A 19525-nucleotide genomic window follows, 5' to 3' on the forward strand; every position below is an offset into this window, starting at 1 on the left:
CCGACTTGGAATTTTTTGTGTAGGATTATAATATTTTAATAATGTAAAAATAAATAAGTATAAAAAAAGGTCTTGTCAATATTTATATTAAAATATTAAAATCACAATATTACCTTCCTCCAGGTGGTCGAGAGGCTCTCGATATCATGTATTCAAAAACTCGATCAAATACAATATACAATATTATTGTATGTGAAATATGCATATAATATAATATCCGTAATCAATATAATACAATATATTATATTAAATACCTTACTTTACCTGACTTATAGTTGGATATATTTTAACAGTTTTAGGTGACACAAAGTAATAGTGAAAAATACACAATGTGCTGAACACACTGATTATTTCTCGTTTAACGGATTTCAGTTGTCGCTCGCAGGATTCAGTTTCCAAATCGCAAAATTGTTACTGAGATGACTGGTATTCATGAACTGGTTAAAGCGACGACACGGTTATTCTGACCAGGAAGTGGCAGACAGCTTTATCAAAGTTTTTTTTGCGTATCCGTGAACTAGATTTCTGTTCTGTGTCTGGTTGATTAATTATCAATGGCGCTATGATATTTGATATATAAATAAAAACCTTTATTGAACATACAATTTATATAATATATCATTGAAAATAATAAATGGCAATATTGCACAGAAAATAGTACGTAATCGTGTGGTTTTAAGTTTAATTTTGACAATCCATTGTTTGATCAAAATCGGACGGAATCGTGTTCCCAAAAAGGTAAAACGTACGGAGTCGTGCTTTACCGTTCTCTTCGGCGGCATATAAGAAAGCCACACGCCCTAGGTTTTGCAGTGGCAAGTACGTGCCGATTTCTCAATTCGTGATCGTATGTTGTAGATCGTCTCTTTTTTCCGTTGATAATGGTATTATTAATTGTGGTATCCGATTTCTACGTCGTCGTCGGTTATTTATTATTCTGTTAAATATTAGTTTACTTGTTATAATAATGTGTGAGCACTAATCATATCATTACAATAATTAGGTAGTATAAAATTATAGGTCTATTAGATTAATTTAAACTAATATAACCTTATCCTCATATTTCTTTTCGTAGTTAAGTACTGTGGTTGTTCGAAATACGGGAGTTGCGCCAATATTAGTACTTCTAATAAATTAGCATCACCAATAGGATCAGTTAAGTGCGTATTTAATCTGTACCAAAATATTTAGAAAAAAGCATGCACCACGTCTCATTATTAATTTTCGTAATCTGCACCACAACGTTAATTTCGTATACCACATAATAAGTAAATTAATAACTTATATTATATAAAGCTCAATTAATTATAATATTGCTGATTTTTACATATTTTATTATGAACTGAAATATTACACATTTATACCAAAAGTACATAGTATACCTACCATTACAATTAGCTTAAATTTTTTATTTCATTGTATGCAGGTACATTCTAATATTTTTCTATAAATGTATTTATTATAAATTAACTTGATTGAAGAATAAAATACATATGAATAAGTTGAAACGACAATCAGCTATTATTAATTAATTTAACAAATTACAATTTGTATAGGTACAAGATTGTGTAGATTACATAATGGCATACCTAATATACTCTTATCTAGTTATATAATATGCAAATTACAGCCTTAAAAAGGGGGCGCAAACTTAAGTCTTTTAGTTTTTGGTGCATATTATGCAGGAACCTAAATCCTTTGAAATTATTCAATTGTAATGAATCCTTTTCTGAATTTCGTATTGTTTAATATCAATACATTATGGCTATATGCTCGTGTAGCTGGGTAGGTTTCGTAGTTAATATGATTCATACTGCATTCATTAAATGTTAAATTGTCATACATGCCACCAGAAAATTTCCTGGTTTTCCTGTAGGCCCATCCACCTACGCAACACGTCATATTGACAGTTTTTGGCCTGGTCAATACACAGCTATAGTAGCTAATAATATACAGCCACATAATGTACGTCATAATAATATAATCGTATACTTACGTGCAAAAGCAGAAAAGTGGGATTTGAGTCACCATAGAGCAAAGGACATGGAATATATTTTGTACCTGCAGACTAATGCGCACACGCAATAACCGTATAATATAATATCATGTATATGAATAATAAAATGAAATAATCGCTTAAACCGCGAGATAATATCCCTTTATATTATTATTATTTAAACAATGTCCCGAGACCACTGTTGTGACATTTCAAAAGCAGAGTCACACAAACTACATTTGACATAAATAAACACACACACATGCGCATAGCCAATTATATTTATGTTCACGTGCGCATATACGTAATAATATTAATATTATTTTATTATATTATTATATTTCTCCAATCCCCCTACTAGTGCAGAGTATAACAACGTCGAACACCATTCGGGCGTTCCGATAATGAACGTATAAAATAATATTGTGTATAATAAAATAATATTATATTATTAAATATAATAATAATAATAGAATATCTCCGTTGGCAACGCTACCGTCGCATCGCGTCGGATTTCGGCCGTGAGTGCGTGGGAGGGATTGTGTAGTTATTAACTTTCTACCCCGAGAAGGCGAGAAAAAAAAATCACCCACACCCGATATCGGTTGAATGACAATAAAAAAATAAATTTATATATAAATATAATTCGTATACAGCCCGAACGTTGGCGAGATGGATGCGCGAACACACGCATGCGCGCGCGACACACATTTATATCCCATGACGTGTTAAATCTAAAACGCATTTACATTTAAATGTCGGCGGCGGAGCGGTAAATAAAACTCGTGGAGGATGGAATAAAAAATATATAAAAAAAAAAACCCCGTCGCGCCGAAAACAATATAATATGCGTGCGGAGGGGTGCGTGGGTGCAACGCGCGGCAACAAAAGCGTGCACTTAACCCGTCTGTTGAATTTGACAGTTTTTATAGGAAAAGTTTGGCCGAACAAATTTTCGGAATAAATCGGCATAGTAACGCGTGTTTACGGGTGCGGTGCGAGTGACTGAGTGTTTGGGTGGGGTGTGGTGCGAGGGAAACCGAAAACTTTGTCCGCTCCGGCCCGATAAGAGCTTATCGCTCGCGCAAGTCTTCCCACGACAAAAGCAGCCGAGGATGTGCCTCCATAATATAAGATGCGTAGTAATATATTATATTTATATACATTTTTTTTTCGGTTATCGTTCGTCACACGAACCGCGGTCGTCGCCGACGATCAGGTTTATCCGATATATTATAACGCCATACCTCCAACCTAGTACCTGTTATCATACCATGAGTGCGGTATCATGTTATTATTATACTTCGCGCGGAAACGACATGGATGTTTGTTTACGTTTTCCGGGTGAGCAGAAGAAGCCCAAACCGCACCACACCGGCAGTCGTGTTATTACAATATCCTCGCGCATATTACGACAGCGTGTAAACAATATTCAGCGGAGATCGACAAACACACACATAGTGTATAATATTATTATAATAATATTATATTATTATGCTCGACGTACACGCGATTCGGTCTTCGTCGATATTGCAGGAAGCCTTTCGGGCATCGAGCCGAACCACCGTTTTTAAATAAATATTGATAGTGCACGCGGCGAACCCCGTACACAATATATTATTATTATTATTATTATTATTATTATATAATCATAACACCGGATGAACGAGACGATGAGAATTTTATTCAAATTTCGTTAATACCACGCCAGTCATTAATACAATATTATTATTATTATCGTCGGAATTCGTGGCAGAAATCGACGCGACCATAATATTAATATACCTAATATAATAATATACAACGGCGAGGCGTGATATAATAATACTAATAATAATATAATATATATATGTGTATTAAGCATAATTAATATGACGTAGGTATTATAGAATTATTATGATGAGTTCTCGTGCAGTTCCGCGGTTACACCGATACGTGATGAACGCGATCCTCACGAAAAGAGTGTGTAGTAGATGAAATTTCGCCGGAAATAAAACGTTATAATATTATATAGGTACGTGTTATGTCTGCAATTTCGTATGTATATAGGTCAGTACCTTATAGGTATTATATAATAATATTATATGATAGATAAACGGATCATCGCTCGCATAATATCATCTGAGGCGGTAAATTCGGTAAAATTGAATTTTAACGAGCTGGCAGCATGACCGGGAATGGAAGTCGGAAAAACAAATGAGCTGCGGATGTATATACCACACACATGAATGTGCTACGGGTTGTGGTTGGCAGGAGCATGACTACGGGACGAGTAATTTTTTCCCACATTTCTGTGCGCGATGTTAAATTAACAACGTTACACGAGTATTACACCTAAAATAATAAAAAAAAGCGAAAACCTTTAAAGCTATCAAAATCTTTTTCCCGCAAAGTGTGAACGACCGAGATAGGTATATAGTATTATTATATGACACATTTCCGTCCAGTGCAGGCTTGACTATTATTCGTGTAGGTACAAAATGATTATTATAACTATCATTATTATACGCATATAATAATATATTGTACGGTGGCAATTGCATAGGTTCCTTTATATTAGTATTATTATTATTACACTGCGCTTGCAGTTGGTATATATACGATATCATTTAAATTTTAAAGAGTGTTCTGGACGTGGCCGCGGGGTTATCAAAACTACAGTAGCAGATAAAGTATAATATCGTGTGTCATAAACACGAAATAATATAATACTATTCTGTTACATACGTTTAATAATAATAATAATACGTAGGTAATAATAATATATAACATGAACACAGACGGCCGGCTTTCCCTACCGACATCTCTCGCGAAGGAAGTGAGGGTAGTGCAGTTAGAGGAGCTGCTTTACTCACTCGACAGAAAACGAAGCCATTTTAATTAAAATTGGAATTTTTTTTCAAAACTTTTTTACACACGAACCCACACACACGCACGCACACAAACATAAAATACATATGGGGGTATTAGGTTGAACCGGGACATCCCACGCCACCCCTGTCAGACGGTATTCTCTCTTCGCAATATATAGAATCGACGCAAAATCAAATAACATATATGGTGGTATGCAATGATGAGAACCATAAACGTCTTTTCGGCGAACTCGTTTAATATAGAGGGTTCTTTTTGCATTTCAAAAATCGTATCAGAGAAACGTCACTTTGAAGTGGAAATGTATTTTTAATTTTCTTACTAGACACTACATCGTTATAGCGCCAGTGGCGGAGGACACCAGACGCGTATTTAATTGATAATGCATTATAAATTATTATGATATTATGTACACGCACAAATGCGTTCTATGATATATTCGAACCGTTTAGAATCTAAGAACTGTTCGCATAACATATTATTATACAGTACCGATCTAAGCTTAAAGACCAATACACGATTTTTCGAGTAAAATATCTTATAGTTATAATACAGCCGGTCAAAATAATATTCGCACACGGACGAGACTCTATTTTCGTTTTCGTCCCACGTCGTGATACATTATGCTGCTGCTGATGCTGACGATGATGATGATGATGATGATGATGATGATGACGACGATGATGTTGATGATGATGATGATGATGATGTATATAATATTTGGCGCCCGTTGACAAGTAACTCCTCCGTATGAGACCGTCCTATCCCACGTTTATATATAATATATAATATCATATAACAGCATCAGATCGGGTGTACACAACTCATACTCACTCACACACACATACACGCGAATGTGGGTGACGTTTTACTTTCCATTTTTTTTTTTTTTTGCCACGCGTATATTTTTTCACCCCCGCACCCCTCCCGCAGAGACAATCGGAATACCGTAAAACGCACACGCGCGCACTCGCACCCCTTCCCCCCAAATCTTCAGGGGGTTGACGTGTACGCCGCCGCCGCCGCCCGCTCACTGCACTTCCGATTTTATTTTATATACGCTCCGTCCTACACGTTGGACTGGAAAACATTGCACGTAAACCTCTATATATATATAATAAAATTGTATATAATACGTAATGTTATGCGTAACATACGCGTAGGTACCGATATAATATGTATATTTCGGTATAAAGCGTCATATGATACTGCAGCTCACATACATATCATATCGGATCGTATATTTATACAGGGTGATTCACCCCAAACACGCTCACCCCCGTATATTTTCTTCAAATAATGCATTCATTCGAATTATTCTGATTTTTGTAATTTTCGAGTAGCTACCCGCTGTAATATGCGTCTTATACCACATGGGCCATATATATTTGGATTTTTCGTACCACACCTTCAAGAATGTAATGTAACGATACTGAAATTTGTTTTTTATATTCAAATTAAAACCCTTTTTTAACTCTGTTTGTTTAGTAGAACATTTATTTTGAATATGTTGATGTATATCTAAATCTGAACTTGGACGAGTAGTTTTGAGTGGACAAAATGTTTATACTAAGGAAAAGTCTTTAACGAAAATACAAAAATATTGCGTTTATTCTATTACTCACTACAACTGTACTTGGACAATATTTGCAAATTATAAAATGATAATACATTAGTCATTACTACGATTTTCATACCATTAAAGCCCCCACATCTTTAAACCCAGTATCGCGGACTTAGATAAATTATCTTTAGTACGGAATCTCGTAATTCTCCGAACTGTATTATACGAAATGTATCTAGTTATATGAATAAGGTTCGTGGTTTTCCGAAAATGAAATCGCTCGATTAATGTCTTCGGTGAGGGATTTCGATGCGATTGCGGTGGCAAAGGCGTTGACGTTTCTGCTCGGGCCAAGGCTGTGATCGTTGTACATGTATACAATAGTAATATACACTACAAAACAATATATTATATCGGTCTTCGATTCGGTCAGATTTTCCGGAAAACCGAATACCAGTCATATAGGAGCGGGTTTTTATGTTTTTTATGACGTTCGATCCAGACCAAATGGCGATATTTATTTTTATTTTTTTCCATTTCCACTCACACACGCAGTCACGCCACTCATCGTTACTCGAAAACGGTTTATATAAACGAGGTCAACTGCGAAAATCGGGAATATCTTATCGATTCTTTGTTTTTCCAAATACGTAGACGGCGGCCTACCAAATATTTGATCGGGATACAAATTTCGTGAGCCACTTAATCGTCGATTGACCGGAAAATCCGTGTTTCTTTTTCAAATCGTCTCTTCGTTTCTATAAAAACCACAAATCCTTAGGAAACGATATAGGTATAACACGGACATTTTAGCGGCGAGCCAAAGTATAATAGTAATAGTAATAGTTATAGTAATTTTAATAATATGTATATTGCATTCGTTTAAACTAATTCCAATTTTGAAATCAATGTCTGAACTAAAGATGTCATTATTATGACGTATTCGTACATATTAATATATTAACAAAACCATTTTGACTCAGAAATCTCTACAGTGGCGTAGCCAGGGGAGGAGCTGATGGAACTGCAGCCCCCCCCCCGAAATGTTAAGAAAATTTAAAAATTATTTTAATGGTCTATGATAGTTGCTCAAAAAGTCTTAAATTGTATTTAAAAATGTACTATAAATATTAACATTTTCAGCCATCTATCTATGCTAGTACGTATTTAATGTGGAAAAGTGGAAAATTTTATCCCCCCCCCCCCCCCCCGAAAAAATCCTGGCTATGCCACTGAATCTCTAAGACAATTATTATTATACATATACCTATCAAAATAAGTATATAAAAAAAAAAATATATTTTAAAGTCAATGACAATTATATATTATGTATTAAAATGTGTGTTGAATTTCTAATGAAAAATAAATCCGATTATATTGTAAAAAAAAAATACAAAAAACATTTTATGAATAATTCAATTTTATTCCGAAAATATTATATTAATGTATTATTTCGATGGAAAATTTAATCCAGTGTTTGCGTAAGAGTACTTATTATTTGTTTATTTAAGATATAATTCAAATGTTTTTTTCCACTGGCAGCTTTTTAAAATGATGTACATAATATAATAAATCGTTTTTTACGGATAATTGGATGATTTTATTATCATGACCTATTATCATGCAACCACATAATATTATATTGTGTCCAAATATTTTAATAATTTTTTTATTACATTACTTCATACTTCGATAGTGGGATGCCTAAAAATATAACACTTATCCAGAACAATAATAACATATATCAACAATTATTCACGATTAGCATAAGAACTTATACAATACACTATGGAATATACATTACACAATGGTTATAGTGTCATCAAAACCAATCATTATTATTTTTCATAAATCCCCCTGTGTAGTATTCCTCATATTATTATTACCATTATCGTGGCAAAGAATTCGTTTTTCCAGTGACCAAACACAAGTCCAACGCTATCCATATATAGATAGATACGTTCGTTTAAGGAACTTTTTGAAATGTCGACACGCGGACATCCACTTTTAATTTAAAGTAAAACAAACGATTTTCGACTCTTTAACAAACTTTACTAATGACAATAATGTTAAATTATCGGATAAGTTTGTGTGATTCACCACCATATTATAATATAGCAAGTTGTTTTGCTTGCATTCGTGCCATACACAATATACACATACACACACACTATACTGGCGTTGAATTTTAAATTACTGCACCTACTACAAAATTAAACTGGAACTTTGTGCGCATTTCAAACGAGTGGATTACGAACAAAAGACCTATTGTTTGCTAAATTGAATTTAATTACACCAGTTTACAGTAGGTACCCACTGTTGTATAGTCACAGTGTGTTAAATCACAAACTAATTATGACATTTCGAATTTCTCTAACGCGTTTTTAATAACTCGGAAATATTAGTATTACGAATGAAGGAATGCTAAGGCCCACGTGACACGTGACCACAAGCAACGGCATTAAAATAATATAAGTTTGTGGTAGGTAGGTAGGTAGATAAGAATGTAATAATAATATTATCGTCTTGGCTTAAAGAATCGATATTGGTACATGTGTTTATGCGAGCAAGAGCGATTAACAAAGTTTAAAATTAGCTTAAATTTATTACGAACATTTTAAGTAACTTATACATATTATCTTAACATTATTTACTATTACGACACATTGTTTAAGTGTAAAAGTAGTTATGACTATAAAAGTTACTATATTAATATAATACTTTTATAACTATTTTACAAGACAAATTTTTGTTATATCGACATATTTTGACTGTATTGTGTCAATGTGTCAATGTGTCATATATCTACTCATGAATAATATTTTTGAATTACAACAAAATAACTAAAATCGATATGGTTGGTTTTAATTTATAATATCGTCCAAATTTGAACTTAAAATAACTATAAAAACTCTACAACACGTAGATAACACGTCTTAATATCAATTTATTAGTCGTTCTCAACATTTGTATCCGTTTTATTTTAATACGATTCAAATTAAATTTTAATGTTTTGCTATATATTTTTATGTTTTTTTCGTAAATATTAAATTTTATGAATATTAAATCACTTTTTATTAAGATCGGTAATAAAATAAATGTATGTACATTTTCAATATTTAACGAAATTATTATTATATTGACTTAAATTTGGAGCATTAAATTCACTTTTGATTGTATTTTACGTGTAACCTATACACCTACTGAAATTTCATTACATAAAACGTTATTTGGTATTTAACAGTTGTTATTATTTTACTTTAATATTAATTGTGACATTAATAAACACAATATTATTGTAATGCAGTGGTTGGTTCATAAATATAAAATGCATTAATCATAATAATTATAATACGCATATAATAAAAAAGCAATACCTAGTTATTGGGTGTAATATAGTTCCTGTATATTATCTGATAATAATAATATATTAGTATATTCAGACAATTAACCTGGCATGATGTGAACGTACATTTTTTCATCACGATGGAAATATATTGACTTTGTCAAATCACGAGTGCAAAATTAAAATTATATTAGTAGGTATCAAAAATAACGTTCTCAGTTGCATAGGTAATTGGCATATAGTACTCATCGTCTGTGTATACATTTACCTTACAATTTGAAAACTAAATATAATATTAATTGTATGCATAATTGAAGTTGATTTAACGTGTACCTTAATATACTGAAATTTCGTTAGGTAGGACCTAATTAAAACGTTATTGTGTAATGTGTATTAAAGATAGTATTATTTTACTATGATATGCATATTACATAGTTACTATAATATTAATTGCGATGCAATGTTTGATTTATAATACATTTACTATATATACATAATAAAAACCCATAGTTATCTAGTGTATTGTTAATTATTGTAATATGTATACTGTCTAATAAGTAATCATATTGTATAAGTATAGTAAAGATATTTAACCTGGAATAATGTGTGCGTACATTTTTTCATCGCGATGGCAATAACATTGACTTGGGCATGAGTGTAAAATTAAATTTCAAAAATAAAGTTCTTAGAGCGTAGGTAGTTGGTACATAGCAACACTTTCATTTTTATAATATAGAATCGCTTTAAAATTGGAGCATTAAATACAATATTTGTATGCAAAATTTAAGTTGATTTTACTTATACCTATAAATACAAACATTTCGTTACATACAACTTTATTATGTATCTATGTAAGTATTAATAATAATTATTGTAATAATATACCTATAATTGTAATGCAGTGTTTGACTTATAATAAATTTACTATTTTTATAAAGCCATAGTATTATCTTGTGTATTGTTCATTATTATAATATCTATATTGTTTAATAAGTTATAACATTATAATATTAGTTAGTCAGATATTTTACCAGGTATAATGTGAGCATAGATTTTTTCATTGCGATGGCAATGACTATATTGAATATTTTGTCCATCCACAATAAAAATGCAAAATTTAAATCATAGATTATTATCAAAAATTACATTCTAAGCGCACAGTCATCGGCGTAATATCTGTACCACAACTAAATACACTGCATTATATTATAATCGTATAAACCACTTGATGCGATCTTTGCCATCTTCTGCTTCACTTTGATCATTTATTTTCTCTTATTTTTTCGCATACGACGACGACGCTGCGCCGTAAACTCTTTCCTCATTAATTCCATCCGTTAGAGCACATATATAGTTCTATTATATTTAATTAATGTTCGCAAACTATTTCAATCTATATTTTCTCCTGTTTTCTTTAAAATTGAACTCCTTAAACTTTAAACCAACTAACGGAATAGATTCAATTTCGTTACCTACCTACTTATTATGCACTCACATTTTCTCAAACAATTTTCATCCCTATTACACATAATATTTGGTTACTTGCTGCGCCGTATACATCACCATTACTGTTCCGTACACTGTCGACGGTCTTATGATACGCTTTTAAAACTTTTTTTTACTAAGTACACGACGTAAAACTTCCATTATTTTAATCATATATAATAATGTTGAAACGTCGACTCATGTTCTTTTTAATTTCGTACGTCATTAAAACGCAGGTTTTCACTGCTGTCACGTATTACTCTTATATTATATAAAATTTTTGTTTCGATTACATTTTTATTTCTCATTTCTCCTTTTTCGCCATTCCCTTAAAACATTAAATTAATTTTTTTTTTTATTCACGCTACATTTCGTTCCCCTGTAACTAAATTAATATTTCTTAATCGCCAATCTTAAACCATCGGGTCTTTCGCATTAAACCCCTCGTACTGTTATCAATTAGGGTACCGTCATTAGCAAACATTAGACACTCTGGACTTATACCCTTGATTATCCTTTGTAATCTCGCCCTTTACCGAGGATAACACGTTCATCTCAACTACTCATCTTTGATGAACCCTTACTTGTGCTGTAAATGTGATTCGCCGGGTACATATTGCGCGTTCGTTACGGCAGCATGGCAGATCTCCCACCGAGCCGCCTCGTGTTTTGTATATTTTGTCGAAGCGTTTTCTCGAGAATAATAATCTCCGTGTACGCGTTGTCATAGTTCTAACGGCCGCGGCTGTTCGTCGGCGTCTCGGAACCGGCCTACTAATTAGAATTTAATTTGAGAATACCATATTGACTCATTATTTTTATGTAATATTTTTGTGCAATATTATTACAGTTGCACGTCAGTGCCCACAAACTGGGTATATACACGAGACACATGATTTTTGAGGTGCTTCTGTCATCATATAGACATTACCAAAATGTTTATTAGCCCCATGCGCGCGTAAAATTGTTATTATTCGAATTTTGGTGGTACAAAGGTTTTACGCACGGCCAACAGCATTTCTGCAGCATTTAATTACTGCAGTAATTAATTGTTGTGTCATCTACATCTCATCTCATCCCATTCAAACACACACTCTTCACACGGAACTGTGTTAATATGTTATGAGAAATAAGCGACGACTTGCGAGGCCATTATGCAAAGCAAATTCGTTATTAAAATCATTTATGTTTCAAAAGACGACCGTGCAGAGCTATATATTGATATACAATTTATAATTATCCAATGCCCTACGTGGAGAACCAAAAAATTATATTTTGGTGCTAACCAATAAACGCAAAAATAGTACATTCAATTTCATTCTGCGCGCACAACAATGCAACCACAATCGTCAAAAGAGGCGTTGGGGACGTGCGTTCGGAACAGTTCATTTTTCACGGTTTAGCCTCTCGCCGTGTGCATACAATTCAAATTATAATACAACAAATAACACATACACACACACACACACACACACACACACACATACTATATATTATATAGGTATGTATATAATATTATGTGTCAAACATTGACAAATCGTTATTGAAGACAACTGCTATTATGGTACTCGGAACGCTTTATCGGACGCAGGCAGCGGCATAATAATATATAGGCGTGGGTGGATGGATGACGTCGAGACTTGAGCTTCCATTTTATTATATGCATATACACGTGAACGCGCCCGATACACGATATTTAAAATAATAATAACACAATACTTGATAACACATACATGATAATAATAACAATAAAATAAAACATGCAATACAATATATTATAATCAATACGTTTCGCAAACTTTTGTCATAATTATTATTTTGGTGCCGTCATATATGTTATGGATGTTTGGTCGTTCGTTATGCATTTCAGCCATCAATACGTAACGGTTGACAACCAACTTACTTTTGTCCACGCCATCCTGCAAACCGTTGTCCTGAAATTATATTATTATAAGCCACATATAACATCCAACCGTTTAGTTATACAAACAAATGCGAAACAAGCAATTCCGTTTTCCCCAAAAATTAACTTCTTGTGCATTTATAAAAAATAATTTCTAATTCAGTTATAACGATAACGATGTAAACTTTGTACAAACAGTGTTTCCGGATAATGCACACTCGTAAAAATAATACAATTATGAACAAATTGTTCACATAAAATATCCAGTAATATCCAGTAAAAAACTTTTTTGTTTGCACTGTGCATAAAAATGCATTTGAGTACCGCGTTGCATCTGTAAAACTGCCGGTAAAGTGCAGTGAGAACAACTTTTCATTGATTATAAGAGATGTATCTTATGACAGACATTATATAGAATGTACGTACCTACTACCTCTACTACCTATACTACATACTTACCGGATGCATTGTATTCTTTTATATCGGTATGAAACAATTTTATTAGATTGATTGTAATGACAAATTAGTAATAACCAACACTAACATTTAGGTACTGATAAAAGTTGGGTAAAAATTAAACTATATTTTCAATATTTTACATGTCCGAACATAAAATTATTATTATATAATATATATATTATGTGTTTTTATCATTTACGACATCCCATCCTGATTGTTGTGGTTTCATGCATGTTTAGAGGTGATGGCTTTGGACTTGAGTTAGGCATTGTGCGTGTTTTATTTTACAATGACACATGTACATATGCAAATGTAATTTCATTATTGTTACAAATATATAGGATGGTTATTTTAACAGTGCATGTTTAACTCGATATTCCAAAAGTTTTATTTCAAACTTTCTGAAAAATTATTGACACCATATTATGCAAATCGAACGTTTTATAATACGTATTACTACTATTTTCCCATCCAATTTTTTTTTTTTCAGAAAACTTCCGTCAATATCATATTATATACATTTTTAAATGCCAAATTGGCAATCTAAAATATTGATCATATTAATTTTCAAAAATGCGTAGATGTAAAAATACTTAATATTAGCGTCCCAGCCTCGGGGTATTCTCTTGCTTCATCTTCGTCCTGTATTATGATAATTAATATAAGACTATTAATTGTTCAGTAATCAATATTTACACAAATCCCAGTTAACACCGTAAGTAAGAGCCAAACAATATCGAATGATATATATTATATTTATTTTTTTAAAACAATCGAACAAGTTAATATAATTTTCGGTCATAATAATATGGAAGCTTACTGATAAAATAATCACCCTGTATGATATATATATAAATAACATTAATCCACAGGGGACTTGAGGGGCGAGGGCTCCCACCACCGTACATATATATTATATGAATCTGATGAACATGCATGCTTCATGCTCACATATTATCATCGTAATAATATTGTGTCGCATACGCTCCATGTCATATGAAATGGCATAAATATTGTGGTCATCGGTTGACGTTTTCCCCGACGCGACAGTTATATTAATAACAACTACTGAAATAATAATAATAATTTGCCGGCCGACCGATTATAATAATACTATTATAGAGATGTTTTGTAAACGCCGCAACGTAATCGAAACGTACAACGGCCCATTTCTTACTCAATCCAACTAGGAATAATCGGATTTTCGTTTGTTTATAATATGTGTTTTACGAATGCCATATAGCGGTATATACTATGCGTGGAAGACTGTTTTTTTCCTGTCTCCTATTTATTATTATTATTGTTATTATTATTATTTTACAAACCTCACCTTTCTCCACGTCGACCCTCGTCCGTGAGGGACAATGCTGGAATCCCAAATAGAAATGTCATCTGCCGGACGACCTAGTTTAGATGGAAAAAGAAACGCGTCCATATTGAATAGACTTAGTAAAAAAAAATATAATCTTACAGCTAAGTGGATTCATATCATAATAGAATATTATGTTATTATTATACCTACATATATATTATGTGTTTACGCATGTACCAACGATTTGGGTGAAAATATATAACGACAAACAATTTTGGTTATTTTGGTATTTTGTATTTTGGCTTACGAACCTCTAATTATGCGTTTGGCGGACAAATTTGATAATCTTATGGATCAGACCATGACTAATATATACCTCTTTTTCAGTTTGAATTTTAGAGTTTTGAGTATAAACTCCAATGGCAATAATATTGTTGTAAATAAATAAGCAACATACATTTGAAATTTCGTGAGCATTCGCGCTTGGCTATTCGATTGACACATGTGGACAGGCATGTTCAATGCCATTCACATAATGTTATATGATGTATAATAGGTAAACATTATCGTTTCTTTTTAAAAAGTGTCAAATTTATAATAATATAACAAAACCACATAAAATAAAAAAAACCTTGAAAAAAAACATATTCGGTTATTAAAACAAAAAATATGAACATAATTTTTATGGAAAACAATTAACTTCTGAGCTCCATACGATGAAAAGAATACTTGCTAAAAATTTCGTACGATAAAAAATTATCGATTTTCAATAGCAAATGAAAAATAATAAATTCTTTCTTTTTTATAAAAATGTTGGAAATAAACATAATAATGTGACGACAGTGGCGAAGAAATGATAGCTATATTGATTATTCTGTATTCTTATAATAATATAAATAAAACTAATAATTAATAGTAACAAATAATCCATGGGTGCATTAATTAGGTGCACGATTTAATTACTAAAAACAATAATATAGAGTTTTTAAAATTAAAGTTATTTTACTAAAATAATAATTCGTCAATGATTTAATATTATATGTTTATAAATATAGTATTATAATGATCGTTAGACTTGAATGTATTTAGAAGTTCTCCTATATAATAAAACAGAAATTTTTGACAAAAGTCATACTAGTGTTGGTATTTTTTATTACAAGCTGACAGTTGTAATAATATTATGATGAAATGAGTAATTTAAAGTTTCTACAGTGTCCTTAGATTTGTTTACATTTTTTTAATTGTATCAAACTAAGAACTTATTTAAATCAATTCTCATCAACCCTAAGATATTAAAAATAAAAATAAATTGATTTTCTTAAGATTTAAAAAATTATTTTAGCGAATTTATAATAAATTATTTAGCATATTATTAATTATGAATTTTCAAAAACTTACCTAGGTAGTTAAATATTATTTCTTTAATTCGTGCTTTAATCAGTGAAATTAAAATGACGTACACTTTTGGACCAAAGAGGCTTATTAAATAAAATTGTAAACAATTATAATTATAATTTACTTCATAAACAAATCATAAAATCGTCTTCTATAGGGTCTATATTTTGAGCCTAACCAAATCCTACTAAACCACGTGTTAAGTCGTAAATATTATAACAACGCTGATTATAATAATATTAAAAATAATTCGATTTTACTCTTCATTGGTGATTCAACGAGAAACTAATATTATTATAAACAAGTTTGATGATTTTGAATGAAAAAAAAAAAAATGGAAATCTGTAATTCAGTTTGAGTATATTTTTTTGTGATTTTACAAAATAAGTAATATAATATGAAATGTCTGTTATTTAAAAAAAAATTCTTAATATTATCTCCTTGCAGTACCTAGTAATAATCATAATATAATTTGAGAATGTATTCTTTGTACCATATTATTTTCCGTACACTGCCAATGATAATATCATCGGTAGTATAATTGATTCAGAACTTTTTATATATTTTATATATTTTTGTTGTCTACACCGGATAGACGCATAGTGTTTGCATGCACACTTTTTACTATTATTCTCGTTCATTCCACGAATGCCATTGAGCGATGATGAATTCAATCGAACTCGCAATGTTCAGCCTTTGAAACAGTATCTATAAGGATTCGGAATTGAAATTAGAAACAGGACGTTATTCGTCAAAGCACTAGCGAGGAATTCAAAAATGTTGAAGATGTTTGCCAAATGCTTTGAGTATAACATAAAAAATAAAGTCAACTCGTTTCGTACAGTTTCACTCGGGTTTTGTATTTGAGAGGACGAGTACCGCCAGAACGGTATTATGCCTTTTGGAATATAATGGCTCGTAGGATTTGAACATCTTTTTAAATATTTAGCCTGCATAATAATAATATACCCTACAAGCACCGCGTGCCGTAACGTTGAAAATAAAATACAACACAATAGAGATGGATTATAGACGTTTCACCTTAAATGGAATATTATACTTTCGAATCAAACTTGACAGGAAATAGTATTATGTACCTACTCCATTTGTTCGTGACGCAAATCATCGTTCTCCGAAGATTCATATTGAAATTATTATTATTATTATTATTATTATTATTATTATTATCGTGGTCTCAAACGACATCAATAAGTTTATTCTTTAAATTTGTTTTCATATTTTCATTCGATATTAGTATAATATTATTACGATATTTTACGTTAGCTTTAAAGAGAAAAAAAATGTTTATAACGAATTATTAATAATATTTATCTACCTACCTACCTACTGTTATATTATTTTTTGTACTTTGAGGTAATACGTATTATGATCATAATATTATTATATTTTCTCTCGCCACTAGTAAGTTTAAAAAAATACACACAAGTGCGTGTATCGTCAGACAATATAATATAATATAGGATTTGAAAATAAATCAATACGCGTTATACTATATAATATATATAGGGCGCCGTATCTTAACTGGTTATTAACAGTCATTGTGATTTATCGCGATTTTTTGGGGAAAACGCTGCTAAACTCACTGCAACCGACTTTGTCGGTATAATAATATAATGTTACTTACGTATTTTGTACATCATAAACCTAATAACAATAATAATATATTAATATATAATAGTACTATTACGTGTTGTGCATTTATACTCCAGATTCACCTGTTTAGGTCAACCCATCACCAGAAGACCTTCAGGTAGGCCTCTCGAACATTCGAGAAAATCTCGAAGGGCCGCTGACATTTTGGGCTTGTAGGATAAAATGGCTGCAATATCGCGTTACGATTTTTATGCCAGCTATATTATATTCTGTCAACAAAATGTGATAAGGTCATTATTATTTATTAATATAAAAATTTGGCCAATATATGGGCCACCAGTGGTGTAGCGAATCATTTTTTTCAGAAGAAATTGGTTTCTGGTTTCTGGGGAGTGGTGGCGGGTCATAACCTCATAAAGCCCACATACACGGTCAGTCTTTGAACTTTGTTTTGGGTAGTACTCCACCCCCTCTATTTGAGCATATGAGTATCGTATACATCAGTTGGAGTAGGGTGGGGTAAGTAGGTCATAAATAACTTTTGTTCGCTTCCATATGATTTAAAGTTCGCTACACCTCTGTGGCCCACTATAGCAAATTATTGGTCGGTACAGAAATATTTCTTGAATGGCGAAGATATACCCAATCCGGCCCCCGGAACTTCTCCGCAACAACATAGCTACGAACATAACTGTAGACCATTAATTTTAAAATGCATAATATATAATAATGTGGAACATTAATTGTTATACACTAAAATACTCAATATAGAATTGGCCGACACAAATTATCGCGCTCGACACTTTTCGACTCCGTCCAAAATATTATTATATAATATTATTACTAAAATAACACACGGCCATCGGTCACCATCAACCCGGACGAAGTCACCGATACGATAATAATTAACAGCTATCTTCCGATAGGTACAGTAGAGTAGGTAATATTATAAATATATTAATAGTTATTCTACCTAGGTTATAGTTCATTGATAAACACCAATAAACGAGTGCTCAAACTGAAAGCTACGGTAAACTATATTCGTTCAAACAATTACACATAGGGAACATAAATCCTTCTCGGGATAACTAATACCGTTTAATAAGGTTTCACGTTACAGTATGATTTAGTGTAGATCCTAAATAAATGTTTATTCATTAAATTATTATTATTATCATACATACATTATGAACAGTTTTGGCCGCAACGACGCGTAATAACTTACTAAAAAACGATATTGACAAATTCTTAAATTCTACGTCTGCTTACTCAATGTAGTCAAGGCATGAGTGACACGACTATATTCGTATGTTATACTGTTTAAATTATTTAAAAAAAAAAAAAACACCAAGTCTTACCGTATTTTCTTACCACCATTGATATTTCTGCAAGAACATTTTATCGACCAGTTTTTATATACCAAAAAGTCGTATGGAACCGAGTAGAAGGTGCCACCCTCCCCCAATATATTCTCATATATTATTATGCATCGTATATACCTACATGATTTTGTTTCACGCCTCACTGGGCCAACAACCTCCTTTGGCTCCGCTACTATGCTATTGCGCTATAAATCATAG

At 31.8% G+C, this 19525-nt stretch overlaps 1 protein-coding gene across 1 annotated transcript in view; it reads left to right on the forward strand.

The window, feature by feature from the left end:
- The window catches only part of LOC100572033, a 424551-nt gene that overhangs the window by 320941 nt on the left and 84085 nt on the right, over window positions 1-19525 (forward strand). The gene's annotated exons all lie outside the window — the stretch shown is intronic.

This window comes from Acyrthosiphon pisum, chromosome X (genome assembly GCF_005508785.2).
Source record: "Acyrthosiphon pisum isolate AL4f chromosome X, pea_aphid_22Mar2018_4r6ur, whole genome shotgun sequence".
NCBI classification, from domain to species: Eukaryota; Metazoa; Arthropoda; class Insecta; order Hemiptera; family Aphididae; genus Acyrthosiphon; species Acyrthosiphon pisum.